The sequence below is a fragment of the Cebus imitator genome, unplaced genomic scaffold (assembly GCF_001604975.1).
Source record: "Cebus imitator isolate Cc_AM_T3 unplaced genomic scaffold, Cebus_imitator-1.0 Scaffold0, whole genome shotgun sequence".
NCBI lineage: Eukaryota > Metazoa > Chordata > Mammalia > Primates > Cebidae > Cebus > Cebus imitator.
In genome coordinates this window covers 1,000,122-1,015,369 of record NW_016107315.1, presented here as the reverse complement: position 1 = coordinate 1,015,369, position 15,248 = coordinate 1,000,122, and the positions used below count along the sequence as shown (strand labels likewise).

At 57.4% G+C, this 15,248-nt stretch overlaps 1 protein-coding gene across 3 annotated transcripts in view; it reads left to right on the top strand.

Annotated features, from left to right (window-relative positions):
* Positions 1 to 11,874: 11,874 nt before the first annotated feature.
* The window catches only part of PRKCD (protein kinase C delta), a 31,880-nt gene continuing 28,506 nt past the window's right edge, over positions 11,875 to 15,248 (top strand). The window contains exon 1 of one of the 3 annotated variants that reach the window (XM_017529809.2): positions 11,875 to 12,084. The gene's annotated coding sequence lies outside the window, so the exon portion shown is untranslated. Of the gene's footprint in view, positions 12,085 to 12,854; positions 13,038 to 15,248 lie in introns of those variants that run through there. The other 2 variants (XM_017530462.2, XM_037727179.1) reach the window with 2 other exon arrangements.

Genomic DNA, 15,248 nt, shown 5'->3' with positions numbered 1-15,248 from the left:
TGGGGAGCCTGGGTAAATGGGAAGCAATGCAGGCCCTCTGGGACACGGCATAGAGCACTCAGGAGGATCCAGGGGAGGCACAGTGGACTCTGTTCCTTGTCTTCCTCTGCTATGTCCCCCTTCCCTCCTCCCGTCAGGAGGGAAGGTCTTTGTCTTATGTGGAAAGAGGCTGGCAAAACTTCTGCGGGGTGGTGTGGAGTGGAGTGTCTCCGGGGGCAGATCCTGAGTCTGAGCCATCTCTGGAGGCCACGTACTCTTCCCGGCTTGCACCTGGCACCTCCCACCCTGCTGACATGCCATGCCTCTTATGCATAAGAATGCATGCACATATGTGCCTTTGCACACTCACCCAGCAGCAACCAGGGTGACGATAAAGGAAGGCATGGTAGTTTCCCACCCAAAACTCCCTCATCTTGAAGCAGGGAGAGAAGGAAGTCAGGCTCCGGGTAGGAGAAACAACCGCATGTGTGCCTGAGTACTTATGGACCCCCGGCCATTAGCATGGGAGGCCTGCGCCACGCTGCTTAATCACCACTGCTGCTCCCTCTTCTCTTGGGCACATTCCTGCCTGCTGGGTCTGATCCCCATGGCAGAGCCCAAATGTCTCTGGATCCCATAGAGACTTCCAGGGCAAGGCCTGCCAGTGCCCCTGGGTGCAGGGAGCCCCAGAAGTCCAGGCCAACCTCATGCAGCTTGACTTTCAGCCCTTGCCATACGGAGGCCAATAAAATGCAGTCACCAAGGTTGCTGAGTGCTGTCTCTGGGCACAGTGATGCCAACCCAGGAAAGCTGGTTTCCACTGAATGCCTCCTGTGTACCCAGCCCTCACAGGGTGGGAGTCATGTGTGTGGTGGCAGTGGGGAGTGATCAGGAGGAGAGGACATGGCACTCAAGAGGTGGCCTTGCAGCTAGGGAAGGAACAAAAACAAATAGGATCTAAGGCTCAACTGCCAAAAAGGATGGCCCCTGGGAGCCCAGACACCTACATGCACAGGTTCTAGAATTGACAGTGAAGAAAAGGAAGGGTCTTCAAGGTGGCCCAGGAACACCCTGTACTCACCCCTGAGTCTGCTGTCTAGAGTCCCAGCAGCCCATGATTAAGGGCTGAGCCAGCCAGGCTTACAGAGCAAAGGTCAGAAGGGGAAAGATTTATGGAGAAGTCTCCTTGCACTCATACCCATGAGTGCCCTTTCATATGGGCACACTTTGTGCTCCTGGAGCAGACTGTAGTTGGCCTTGCCTTGGGTACTTCCTTGGGACAGGGCAGCTAGGCATGTGGGCCAGTGGAGGTCTTGGGCTCTGAGTTTGCACCGTGCATTGGGCTTGGGCATTGCCAGCACTCTGGTTCCTGCCTGATTGGCTCCAGAGACCTAGGGAGCATTCATATGAATCATATAGGTCATGGCTTCATTTTTTCATTCATTTAAAGGTGCCTGGTGCACTCAGACCTGCCTCCAGCCTTTGCTCTTACTGTTTCCTCTGCCTCGAGTGACCTTCCTCCAGGTATTCTCCCCTCCAGTTTCTGCCTGGAAAGCCCCCTTTCCCAGCTTCATTTCCCATGACCTTCACCACAAGCCCAGGCTTTTGTATGGCACCCAAGGCCCTTGTGAGTGTGAATCTTCAGCTGGCCCCTGGGGCACCCGCCAGCAGTAACTGTCTCCTGTGAATCCCATGCTGCAGCCCCTCAGCCTTCCCTAGAGTCAGCCTTGAATGCAGCGGGCTCATGACCTTCAAGCCTTTGCTCAGGCTCTTCCTTCTGTCCGGAGTGCCTTCCTTGCCTCCCTGCTTTCCCTGCATTCTCACCACTGCCCACTAAGGACTTAGTTTTTGCTCTTCCTGGCCCAGCACCAAGGGCACGTTTTTAGTAAAGCCTTCCCTACTTTGTTGGCCCTCACACAGAAAATTTTTTTTTTTTAGACGGAGTCTGGCTCTGTCACCCAGGCTGGAATGTGGTGGCGTCATATTGGCTCACTGCAACCTCCGCCTCCTGGGTTCTAGCCATTCTTGTGCCTCAGCCTCCTGAGTAGCTGGGATTACAGGCATCAGCCACCATGCCTGGCTAATTTTTGGTATTTAGCAGAGACAGGGTTTTACCATGTTGGCCAGGTTGGTCTCAGACTCCTGACCTCGAGTGATTTGCCCGCCTCTGCCTCCCAAAATGCTGGGAAAACAGGCATGACCCACTGTGCGCAGCCATGCCTTAGGTTTTATACAGAGGGCTTGAGGCCATGTAAGCTTTCCTGTCCTACCCTAAAACACACCCTGAGGATAACAAATTAAATCATAATAACAGAACTGGCAGTCATCCACTGAGTACTCACTCTGATCCAGGCACGAGGCTAGGTCCTCCTCTTGTCTGCTCTCCATGAGCCTCTGTGAGCGGGGAGTGGGAGCCAGAGAGGAAGGCCCACATAGCTGAGCGGCTGAGCTCCCTGACAGAGACCAGCCCCCAGTAGCTCCAGGTGACTCCTCACCTTGGCCACCACTTTCAACACCTCTGGTAAGAATAGGCCCTTTCACTCATGCCTTCTGACTCCCTCAGCAGACTCAGGCTCAGAGGCTTGGGCTGCCCCTCAGGCTTGAGAAGATGAAGAGGAGGCCCTGGAGGGCAGTCGCGCAGACATGCAACTGCAGGGAGGCTCTAGGCTAGAATCTCTGTGGCAGAGGAAAGCAGGTGCTTGTGGGACTCCATCCCTTCCTCTGGTGAGCCATGGGCTGGAGTCCAGGCCACTGTCTGGTCCCTGCCAAGCAGGTCTTGCAGTGTCCACCCCGTTCCAGTTTCTTGAGAAGTTGTCCTGGCCATGTCCCTGTCAGAACTGACTACCAGGCAGCAGAGCTGGCCCCAGAGCAGCATCTGTCTTCAGCTAGGGAAGGGGCTGAGACCCTCTCCATGAACACACCGTGTCCTGGACTCCTGCCTCAGCGCCCTCCAACAGCCTGTGTGGCCTTGGGCTGGGCTTGACCCGAGCTTGTTTCCTTCTCTCTGGGACGATGGGAATCGCTGCTTTACCCCAGGTGTAGGCAATTAGACAGTAATGAGGTAGCTGCCCACTCCTGTCCATCCTCCTATCAGACCCTGTGCACACCTGGGAAGGAAGGCCGGCATCCTCTTCCTCCCCTCCCTTGCTCCATCAGTCAGTCCTTGTGACCACTGACAGCTGGGTCTTTCACCATCCCCCCATTGTGTTTCAGAGAAGCTGAGCCACCCACCTAAGGTCACAGCTAGAGCGGGCTGAGCCAGGAGGAGAAGCCTGCAGCCTGGGCATGCCTGCCTCTGAAGCCACCAGGTTTTCATCCTGACCTTCATCCAGGCTTGCACAGTCGTGGGGCCTGGCCCTGCCACCTGGCCTTGGGCTCCCCTCTCTGAGCCTTGGTTTCCTCACCTGTAATCTGGGGTTGCTCTTACTCTGCAGGTTGCCCTGAGATTAGGTTTTTAATAGCTCAGCCTCTTCCTGGTAGCAGGGGTAAATTAATATCTACTGCTCCCATCACCTTTTCTGTGTAGCTGGAGCCACAGAGACCGAGAGGGGCAGAGCCCTGCCAGGATCCTGCAGCCAGTTAGAGGCAGGACTGAGCAGGCCCCCCTCCGCGGGTCCAGCATCTCCTCAAGCTCACTGGCATTGTGCGTGTCCACTGGGGGCCCATGGAAGCCTCAGTGCTGCCACAACTCACCACCTGGATACAAACTCTCACTAATGTTTGCCCAGGCCTACTCCAGCCTGGGAGGCACTTCAGTGCTTAGTCTTCTTCCAGAAGCTTCACCCCACACCCACCTGGGCCACCCTTCGGATAAGACTGGGGAACGGCCTGCCCCTCAGCTTCTAGGGTTTGCTCAGAGCTGGGGGTAGCCAGGGGACCTGGATCAGTGGTGATGTGGAGCCCAGGCAATCCAGGGAAGGCAGATTTGGGGGACAGTCGATGGTACCAGCTCCCACATGAAGGACAGGGCTGTAGGAGGCATCTTGATGCCCCCTGGTCACCCCTGCCCTCACTTCTTCCCAGTCACCCTGTTCTTTCTTCTTCAGTGAATTGGGAGCTGAAATGGAGCATCAGATTGTGGCTTGGCAGCCAGACACGGATGGGTGGGGAGGCAGAGGGAGAAAGGTCTTGGGTTGTGTTGTGGGATGAAAGGCACATTTTACCCTCATGCCTGAGCACTACCTAACCTGGCTTAAGGTTAGCCAGGGAGGCTTCCTGGAGGAGGTGGTAACCAAGCTAGAACCTACCAGAAAACAGAGGAGTTAGCTACGAATGGTGTGCTAAGCAGAGGGAAGGGCATGGGCAAAGGCCCAGAGGTGAGAAGTTGAAGGACGTTGTCTGGTAGGAACTGGAAGACCTTCCTTTTCTGGAGCTCTGGGGCTGACGGGGACAGGAGGCAGAGGCTAGGTCACACTGGGCCAGATGGCCACAGCGGGACTTCGATCTTTATTCCGAGAGATCCGTGGTCAGCCTCAGGGCTGGAGAGTGAGTAGTCCTTGCCACTTTTGGAGGATTGTGTGGCTACTGTGAAGGAAAAGAATTGTTGGGGGTGGGGAGGTGGTGTTCTGAATAGAGGAGACCACCACAGACGGCCAGACAAGAGACACGGGGACCCCAGGCCAGAACAAACAAATGAATTCAGAAGTCAGAATGGGGAGCCTGAGACACCAAGGGGAGAGAGACCCATGCAAGCTGCGGTGAACTGGGGCCTGGCTGGGGTGAGACCATCGTGTGTGCAGGAGGTTGCACGTGGGGCCGGGCAGAAGGCTGTCGCATGCAGGCCCACTGGGATCCTGCCTGGGGCTGGGAGTCCTTTCCCCTCTCACCCTCCTTCTTGAAGAAAGGCTTCAGCCCAAGGGAAGAAAATTCATTATTTTCTTCCTTTGCACCATGGCTATGCCATGCACACCCACACAGCACATCCACAGAGGCTGTGGTTCCGCTGTTGCCTGCCTTCTTCAGAGTCTGGGGAGCAGTGGAAGCTTCCTTGGGGCCTTCTCTGGATTCCAGTGGCTTGGTGTGGGTGGGATGGGAGGAGGGTGCGTAAAGAACAGGAGGGAAGATTTGGCATTTCCACTCCCCCGCTTCCCTCCAAGCATCCCCACCACTACTGACACATACACACACATCAGCTAGCACCTAGGAGCACATACCTGAACCCAAAGTCAGATTCCACAGAGCACTTCCGCCACAGCCCCTGCAGCCCAGCACTCAAACCCACTGACACTTTCCCCCGTCTCCACAAGCAACCTTCCAGCCCTCCCTCCAGACAGGTAGGTACCTTAGGGTTGGAGCAGCCCACACACCAGGGAGCCACCCTCCCCCACCAGCAGACAGACCAGCAGGTCTGCCCTAGCAACATGAGGGTGCTAGGGCAGATGTGAGCAGGAACTCCCCAGATATCCAGTAAAACCTGAGGGCAAGTTGAAATTCTAGTTCATCACCTTTATAAGGCCCCAGGGTCCCAGACTTCCTCCATACCTGGAGACCCCTGTGATCCCGGGCATGGTACCTGAAGCTGAGGCCTCAGTGCCTACCCTCGCACAACTGTTAATAGATGTCAGAAGCTGGCTGGAATCCCCATTCCACTGGCCTGGAGTGGAGGTGCAAGAGGCCCCGCATGGGCATACCTGAGGGCTTAGATTCAGTACCCCAGCCCTTGACCCAAATCCCACCCCTATTCAGAAATCCCAGCCTTCTCCCTTCCCTCTACTGCCCTGGGATAACTGCCCAATACCCAGGGGCCCTGAGGGGCTGGCCTGGGAACTAACTGTGTTTCTGGCCCTAAGGTTCACCATTAGTACTGCCCAGGCCTGCCTAGTGGCCTGGCCATCTGCCTAGCCACTGTGGCCAAGATGGTCACAGCCTGTGCCCGCAGAAGCCTGCAGACAGAGGCAGGGCCCAGGCATGTGAAGGTGGTGGGGTGGGCAGAGCCTGAGGGTGAGACTCATCTCCCTAGGGAGGCTCCTCCCTGCCAATCTCTGCCTCTGCCCACTGCAGGCTGCTGGGCATTGGGGGAGGAGGCATGTCTCTGCCAGGGGAGTTCATGGTCTGGGAGAGATGCAGCACATGAAGAGCCCAGCTGCCTGTTCCTAGTGCTGAGCACAGAAATGGGCACTCTGCTTCCAACAATTTATCTCCAGAGCAGCCCCAAGGGCTAGAGATTTTACAGGTGAAGAAACTGAGGCCAAGAGAGGGCTGGCATTGCTCCAGGTCACACAGCCAGTCGGCATGGGGGCTGCATGCTAGTTCTTCCCACTCTGAAGCCTCTGCAATAGACAGAGTGGAGGTGGGGGGGGGGCGCTCATAGAAAGCAGAGGATGCCTCGCTGGAGGAGGACAGTTTGCAGGAGGACCATTTGCACGGGACCTCGTTAAATGGCTAGAGCTTAATGGAAAGGCATTCCAGGGCAAAGCACAACCTGAGCAGAGGCTTGGCGGGGAGGCTTTGATGGGTAGTGGTGGGGAGTGTGAGGGGGTGGCAGAAGTGCCCTCGTGCTCAGGGCCTCTCATATCGCTGAGGACCTGGGGTGGAGGGTGCTGGTTGTTCAGGCTCTGCTGGTCTAACTGGCCCAACCACTTATCTCTGGCATTGCCCACTGTCCCTGCTCACAGCCCTGCCAAGAGTTGTTGGCAAACCCTGGGTGAAGTCTGGGTCAGGGGCCTAGGATTCCACCAATCCCTGTCCCAGGGCAAGGATTAGGGAGTCCTGAGCCCCAGGCTGCTCCGCTAAGTCTCCAAAGGCCTCACAGCACTCTCCTTCACAAAGCCTGCCTCGAGTGTGTCCTCAACAGACAATTTGTAGCATGAAGCCACAGTGCAGAGGGCAGGTGCGTTGGGGCAGAGGAAATGACCTGTGCGATTATGGGGGATTCCTACTTCCCTCGGTAAATTTGCCTTTGTCTTCCTTGCTTTAATAAAAATGTATTAAATGTATAACTTTTTATTTTATTTTAATTTTTAAATTAGAACAGCCAGTGTGTGTGGCTATTCTAGGTTTCGGTGACTCTCCCTCTTCGCCCCTCACCCCATTTCCAGCCCCCAGGCCTCAAGGTCTTCTCAGAGGTTTCCATTAGGAGGCAGGCTGCAGTGCCCTGGACGGCCCTCACACCTAGGACCTCAGTTGCGCCATCCAAGAAATGGGCGAGCTCAAATGTCCCTGACTTTCCTGGAAGGAGAAGAAGGAGGCGTGGAGGGCGGCCGGGAAGGGCATGGAAGCAAAGGCGCCGCGCGGCGCCGGGAGCCAAGTGACGGCACTGGTCCAGCCGCCAGGTGGCTGCCGGACCCGGGAATAGAGCCTGGTCTTTTATAGTGGGGCTTGCGTCACGCGACTGGGCGGGCGCCTCCGCCCTGGTCTCGGAAAGGCTTCCCTGGGGCGGGGCGGGCACGGGGAGGGGGGGGCCCCGGGGACCTCTCGGTGCCTGTGCACGGGAATCGCGCCGCCCGACCGGAGTGTCCGCTGGGGTGCGGTTGGTACTGGGATGTATGCTTGGCGCGGGGGACCCTGGTGTGCCTGCAGTCAGTCCTTTTCAGCCTGACCTCCAGCGGCTGCCTTTCACCTCAGGGCCAACCCCCACCCTGTTTCCCGTGGGCCAGGCTGAGTTTGGTGAGCTGTCTTCTGAGGGGGCGGGGGATGGGGGGTGAGGAGTGTGGGCGGGGAGCCGAGGCACGCGCAGGCCCCCCGGGATCGAAAGGAAAGATGGGTGAGGCTCCTAGCCCTCTCTGCCCTACCTCCCCACCATGAGTGATTAAGCCTCTGGGTCTCCCAGTAGGGACCCTGTAGATCAGAGCTGAGTGAGTGCCTTCAGGGGATAGGGGTGGTGGAGGAGAGCTGGGAGGTCCCCTGGTCTCTGTGCCAAGGAATAGCTGTTGCTGATCACTGTCCCAACACCAGTGCCCATTCTTCCCACTTACACACACATTTGGGGGCAGGGGCAGAGGAACCAGGAAAGGGGAATCAGGCTGGCAGGGGCTGTGCCATGGTCAGTGCAGAGAAGGGACAGTCCAGGGTACATACCCCTGGGACAGCCACAGGAAGGCCCTGTGCCCTGCACTCCCAGGTCACACCTTCCCTTTGTTTACCCCCAAGTATATCTCAGGTTTCACCCATACACAAATGTGTTGAGGAAGGAACATGAAGGAACATTAGCCCAACCTCACTAACTCTCTGCCTGGCAGGTAACACCAACAGGGAGGGGATGAACTTGAACTCTTCCATCCTCTCAGCCTCAGGAGGTCGATCTAACCAACTCTACTCCACAGATGAGGAAGCTGAGGCACATTTAGGTTGCAGCGCAGGGCAGAGCCAGGATGGGAACCTGGCCCCTTCAGCCCCTGGCCTGGCACTTCCCTGCTGTGCAGTACTACCCACAAGGCCACTGTCCCCTCAGCTTGTCCTTGCTTGTCCTTTACCTAGTGCCTGAGGCTGACACTCCTGTTGATGACAGCCTTGGTGGCCTGAGGCATGGGCATGTCCCAAGTGTCCTTCCTACTACACTGTCCCCAGTGGGACCCTCCTAGGCTCTGCTGTTTCCAGCAATTGCCCAGGTGCATTGTCCCTGTTGATTGTGTCTCCTGCTCCAGAAACACGAGCCCACTCTCTCTGGCCAGGCCAGTGCTCTGGGTGTGATGGAGATGGCACTGTCAACCAAAGCTTCAGGGATAAGGATGGTGACATAGAGAGACAGAAAGAGAGAGAAGGTGCAGAAGGCAGAGAGGCCAGGACAAGGACCAACTCTTGGCAGGGATCAAGTGAGGGGACCCCATCTGCCTTCAGCGGTGCAGACCTCAGGGACAGAGGGAGGCCTTTTCCATGTTGCTTGGCTAAGTCTTAGACTTCAGGAGTGGAGGAGTCTGGGGGCCTCCCAGAGTTCATGGCCTTTGGAGGGGGCAGGGGCAGCAGGGGTCAAGCTGCTTCTCCTCTGGATAAATCCTACAGGTAGCCCACTGAGGAACAGCCCTGGGTGGATGCCATGGGTGGGAGTCTGGATGCCCCCTGGCGCCACCCCAGCCCATCTCCTTGGCTGCACCTGGAGAAGGAGGAAAGTATCACCTCTAGGCAGCTGCTACAAGTCTAGCCCTGCTCAGGGATTTACGCCGCATGTCATGAGAAGACATTGAAGGCTCTTTCAAGGCTCACAGCCTGTGACTTGGCACATGACCATGGCTGTAACCCTGGGCAATGTGTCTAGCCTGGCTGAGGCTCTGTACATATCATCTCATTTAACCCTAATAATCTCATTCAACCCTCAACATGACTCTGTCATCAACCCTTTTCATAGGTGAGAACTCTGAGGCTGGGAGAGGTGTGCTTACCTACTCAGGGTCATATAGTTAGCATGTGACACAGTCAAGGTTTGCTCTCAAGCTTCAGCAGGCCCGTCTTGTTAATGCCAGGCAGATTATGGGGACACAGACATCAGCTCATCTGGACCTTGCCCTGGCCCACCAGTGTGGCACCCAAAGGCAGCTCCAAGATGCAGGGTGGCTCTAGTCAGGCTTGGCCTGGACTCTCTGGACCCCATGCAAATCTGTTCTCCCTGGGGCCCTTGGACCTAAGGCCTGGAAGGAAGCCCACCTTCATCCCTTCTCTGCCCTTGCCACAGCATAGCTAGCACAGCCTTAGCCCCTCTGTCCCTCTCTGAGTACATCACATTTTCCCTTGGAATCTCCAGAGGAGAAAGATTGGCTGAAGCCAGTGTATGCTTGCAGTCCCTAAGCTCACGAGTCTGCACATCCTGAGGATTAGGAAAGTGCTTCCTGTTGTCTAATGTAAATCTTGTCCCTGTAACACCAGTATATGTCAAACAGTGATTCTCCAAACATTGGCAATGTTTGGAGACATTTTTGTCTGTCACAAGCTAAAGCAGGGAGGTACTGTCATCCAGTGGGCAGAGGCCAGGGATGCTGCTAAACATCCCTATAGTGCCCAGGGCAGCCCCCACAGCAAAGAATCATCTGTCCCAAAGGTCAGTGGTATTGAGACTGAGATCCCTGATGTAAACTGTGGGCTTTGGAGCCAGACAGACCTGGGTCTGAATCTGTCGCTGCCACCGACTAGCTGTGTACTCTGGGGCAAATTGCTTCTCCTTTCTCTGAGCCTGAGTTTGCACATCATCAAAACGGGCACTAACAGCAGCCCTCACCTCTCGAGAACTATTCAGACTGCACACATCCAGCACCCAGCACAGAGCCTGGTGCTGGGTAGCCTTCATCAGAGATTATTTCCTTCTTCCAAGGTGAACCACAGGGAGTGAGAACAAAGGTCTGGTGGCTAGACCTGGAGTTCCTCAAGGGACAGTCCTCCCTCTGGCTGCAGTCCCTGGCACAGGGTGGGCCTACTGTTTATGTTGAGGGAGAGGCTGGATTGGCTTACTGTGGACCTGAAGGAGGAGCCAGAAGGAAACCCAATCCCAGTGGGCAAAGGTCACTTGAGGCTCACCTTGTGCACTCTTTCCTCCAGTCCAACCCTGGGGAAGCCATGGGGCATGGTGGGTGAGGTGGGATGGGATCAGGACACAGAACATGCTAATGAATATGGTCCTTCGCTCAGGAAAGTGCCATGCATTACAACCGGGCATCAGGGAGGAGGGGCATTTGAATGGACACAACCAAGGCAGGTGGAGGTGTGGGGGTGGATGGGAAATGGCATTCAGGCCCAGAGAACAGCATGCTCAAGCCCTGGGTGTGAAGAGAAAGATGTCTTTCACAAAGGATAGTCCTGGAACCCACCTGGTCTGGCCTTTCCTCTCCATCCATCTTCCCCAATCTCAACCCAGGTTCCTCCCACCTGAACATCATGGCAGTCCTTCTATTCCCCATCCAGCCTCTCCTCTGCCCTGCTGTCCCTTTATCTCACAGGAGCCCTCTTGAGCCTGTCTCTCTGCCTGATTCTAACAGCCGTCACCACCTTCTCATTGCTTCCTGTGAAGACGGAGTCCTGGGCATGGGCTATCTCTGTCACAAGTCCCTTTCTCAGCTCAGGCCACCTCAAGGATTGTCCCCCACTTCCATCCCTTGTATCTCAGCTGGGAAGAGCTGTCTAGATTTTCCCTATCCCTTCTAGGTGGTTCCCCAGAACCTGGAACCCTTTCTTTTGTCTCCTGGAAAGTGACATTTCTTTAGACGGGTATGAGGCTAATGTCTTTGCTTTCTGAGCTCTGGGGCCTCCGAATGGACTCCCTAGAACCCCAGCTGGTCCCTAGACTTTGAGCCTAGGGATACTCGGTGAATAGATGAGTGAATGAATGAATGAATGAATGAGTTATGGCTGGCAACCAAGTTCCACGTCTGGAAAGGAGGCTTAGGCGCCTGTCTGCCAGGGGCGATAGAGAGGTCTCGAAGGTGGGGGCAGGAGAACAGAAGACCGCCAGTCGGGGTAGGGGCCGCTCCCAGAACTGCCTGAGGAGAACTGCAGCAGCCGACCAGGGAGAACCTCAGGTCCTGGAGTCTATCTAGCTCCGTCTACGGGGCAGGGCGGTGACGGCGGGCCTGGCGGCGGGCACTGAGCCCGGCCGCGTCGGAGCTCCAGCCAACAGGAAGAGCAGGAGTGGGGCCAGGCGAGGCGGGCCAGCTGGCCAGTGGGGAGTCCCGGGCGTGGGCGTGGGGAGTGGGGGAACCCCCGCCGGCACCTCCCAGGCCCCAGAGGGCGGGGGGCGCCTCCCCGCCCGGCCTCAGTGTCCTCCTCTGTAAAATGGGCCCCTTCTGAGGGCTGACTGCGCGCTAATGGCTGGAGGGTGCGTAGCGGTCCGGGGTGGGCAGAGGGGCCGGGAGACCCAGCGTCCCGCGCAGACAGAGGCGGAGGGAAGGCGTCCCTACTCGCAGCTGGCGGGGCGGGGCCTGGCGGGGGCGGGGCCTGGCGGCACCTGGGTGAGGTCGCGCGGCCCCGCCCCCTCGCACTTCCGTGTGCCGCGGCGCCGGAGCCCGAGGCGGCTGCAGATCGGATCCCCCGAGCGACCCCCGGCGCCCGCCCGCCGCGCAGAGGCCCGGGTCACACCTCGCTGGCCACTGGGCCTGTCGCGGTCAGCCCCGCGCCGACTCCCGTCCGCTCGCGCCGGGGAGCCGCGCCCCCGCCGCCGACCCTTGGCGCCTGCCCCTGCGCCTGGAGGTGAGTGAGGGCCGGCCCTGGGCGCGGAATCGGGGCTACCCCGAGGGAGCGGCGCCCTTCCGTCCCCCTCCCCGTCCTCCTCCCCGTCCCGGTTCTGAAACTGAGAAACTGAGCCGCGGTCAGCAAAAGTCCCGCCGCGAGCCAAGACCTGCCGGTGACTCCGTCCCCACGTCGGTCTGTCTGTCCCTCTGCTCGACTGTGGGGGCGGAGGTCCTTCTGTCCGCCTGCTCCCAGCCCCTCCACACGCCTGTGTGTCTCCCGCTCCTCCGAGGGGCCCGTCCGTCCCTCCCGACTCTGTCCCGGGCCCTGCGTCCGTCCGTCTGTCGCCGCCTACTCTGTGTTCTTCCCTGCCCGCCTCTCCCAGACCCGGTCCGTCTGTCTCTAGCCCTCCGCGTGCTCCATCGCCCCACCCCCACCCCTGCCCACAGCCCCCTGGATCCGATCCTCCCGGAGCCGCGCCCCCGGCCCACGATCGCCGCCCCCTGTCGGTCCAGCCGCTCCTCCGCTCTACAGCGGGGCCCAGGCCAGGCCGCCCGCCGGGCCTCGCCTCCCGCCCCTGGGTCTCTGGAGGCCCGACCCGCGCGGCGCCTCCTCCGCGCTGTCTCTCCTTTCGGTCTCTGAGTATTTCTCCGTCCCTTCCTCCGTCTCTGGGCTAGGCGTGGCTCCAGTCTCCACCATCCCCCTTCCTTCCCGCCCCACCCTCCGCCCCTCTGAGACCCCTCCCTTGGGGGCCCCTGCCGGGTGCGGTCTTTACCCGCCCCCAACCCAGGTGCCGTCTCCGACTTGGGAGCTCCGTCAGGTGAAGGGAGGAGGTGGGGGGCCCTCCTGGCTCGTCGTGGAGAGGCAAGAAGCGAACACCATCGGAACTGCTCCCACTTCCCCAACTCCCTTACTCTTGGGGCGGGGGAGAGCGCCACCGAGCCCCCACTTAAACGTGGTCAGAAGGATTTGCTGTGAGTGGGGGTTCCCCTTCTCTGATGCCTACCCTGTATGCATGGACACTGTCTCCTTGTGCTAAGTCACTGGTATCTAGGTGTGTGGATATGCTGTGTGTCTGTGTCAGCTTCTGTGCTGTCACTGTGGGTCTTGCCTGTGCATGGCGTGTCCTTTTTCACATGTGTGACTTGCTGTGTGTCTGTTTGTATGTCTGTTTGTGTGTCCTGAGGCTCCGTGTGTGTCTTTTGCAACTGTATGTACCATTCTTGGTATGTTTGTCACCAGACTCTTATGTGTGTATGTGTGTCTTTTCCTGCCAGTGTGTAGGTCCCTGTGTGTCTGGAAGTTTCAGTGTTGCATACTGGGTATATCATGGTGACTAACTGGCCATGAGTAGGTTAAATCTGTTCATTGTGGAAGCCCCTGGTGTTGGGTGCCAGCCCACCAGGCTCATGTGTGAGTGTATGTATGAGTGTGTCTATGTGCATGTACTCACGTGTGGCTCTCCTTCTTGAGCTTCTGGGACCAGGCTCACCTGGTCACTAAGGGAGGGGACTGATCCCTGGGGTTTCCTCGTTCCTGCTGTGGAGCAAGCTGGGGCGTGGTGGGCAGGCCAGCAGAGGGAGGCTGTATGACACGCTCGCGTGTGTGTGTTTGTGTGTGTGTGTGTGTGTGTGTGAGTGAGTGAGAGAGAGGTGTGGAGGTGTCAGGGCAGCTGTACCTGGCTGAGGGGTGGTTTGAGGGCAGTGTGATGGGACAGTGCTGGGGTGAGGCTGGCAGTGTGTGGCCATGGTGGGAGTGTGTGACTGGTGGGACAGTCTATGAAACTGCCAGTGTATGCTTGGGGAGTGACTGCAATTGTGGGGAACTGAGAGTGCCTGGGCGTGGGTGTTAGTGGTAGAAGGGGGTGTGACAAGGTGTATGGCGACAGTGCTGGGAGGGAAGGTGAGAGTTCAGTGTGTGTGTCTGTGTGTTTGAGTATGTGGGAGACCACAAGGCTGCGGGTGTGCACATGGAGAGGGCTAGAGGGCACGTCTTGGGATTTCTGGTGATGTAACCAAGCTCTTGGTTACAAGATCTTGGGACCAAGAAAGCTCTGGGACCAAGAAAGACCTGTGCTCCAATTCTTGCTGTGCCTGTTAAGAGGAAGAGACCCAAGCTAGGCCTCTCAAGGCTCAGTGTCCTTATCTGCAGAATGGAGAAAGTTGTGAGGACAAAAGGTCCTATGTTAAAGGTCCCTCAGCACAAACTTGGCCCATAGTGAGAACACAGCACATTCAAAGTCTTATGTGGTCACCACCCCTAGCTGTATGGTTCCCATTCTCCTTGGAGCTGGGGCTAAAGAAAGCCCAGACAGTCCCCAACCCAATTTCCTGCCTGTCTGTTGCCCCTTTCCCATCTCCTTGACCAGGCTGCGTAGGGGAGGGAGGATACCCAGACAGAGCCCCCAGTACCCAGCCTTGTTCAGCCTGTATGACAGCCCCTCCCTCACCAGCCCTTAGTCTCAGTAGCAGTGATGGGGGAGAGAGGGGTGGAGGGTGATTCGGAGCTGTGACTGCAGGGCGCTGACACCATTTAGCTGGCACAGTTTAGATTAAAATTAGAAATAATTTAAAGTACAGACAAAAAGATAAAGCCAATGATGTCCCCAGGGGATGGTGATGGGGGTCTCCAGCTGGGGGAGGGGCTTACATCTGGGGAGCAGAATCTTTTGTGGAGGCTTGAGCCGGCCTTCAGAGAAAATGCTTAGGCCTTTCAGCCAGGAGACATAGGGTATCTTGCTACCTTTGCCATTCCTTCCTTCCAGGATGTCTCCAGGCCTCAGTTTTTTTCAGCTGTGTAATGGGCACAATAGTAATGTGAGAATCACCTGAGCTATAAGGCACAAAAACAAGAGATTAAAACATGTCTTTCTTCAGGCTGGGCGTGGTGGCTCATGCCTGTAATCACAGCACTTTTGGAAGCCAAGGTGGGTGGATCACTTGGTCAGGAGATTGAGACCAGCCTGGCCAACATGGTGAAACCCTGTCTACCAAAAATACAAAAAGTAGCTGGGCATGGTGGCATCACCTGTAATCCCAGCTACTCGGGTGGCTGAGGCACGAGAATTGCTTGAGACCAGGAGGTGGAGGTTATAGTAAGCCAAGATCGTGCCACTGCACTCCAGCGTGGATGACAGAGCAAGACCCTGCCACCTTAAAAAAAAAAAGTCAGGCCGGGCGCGGTGG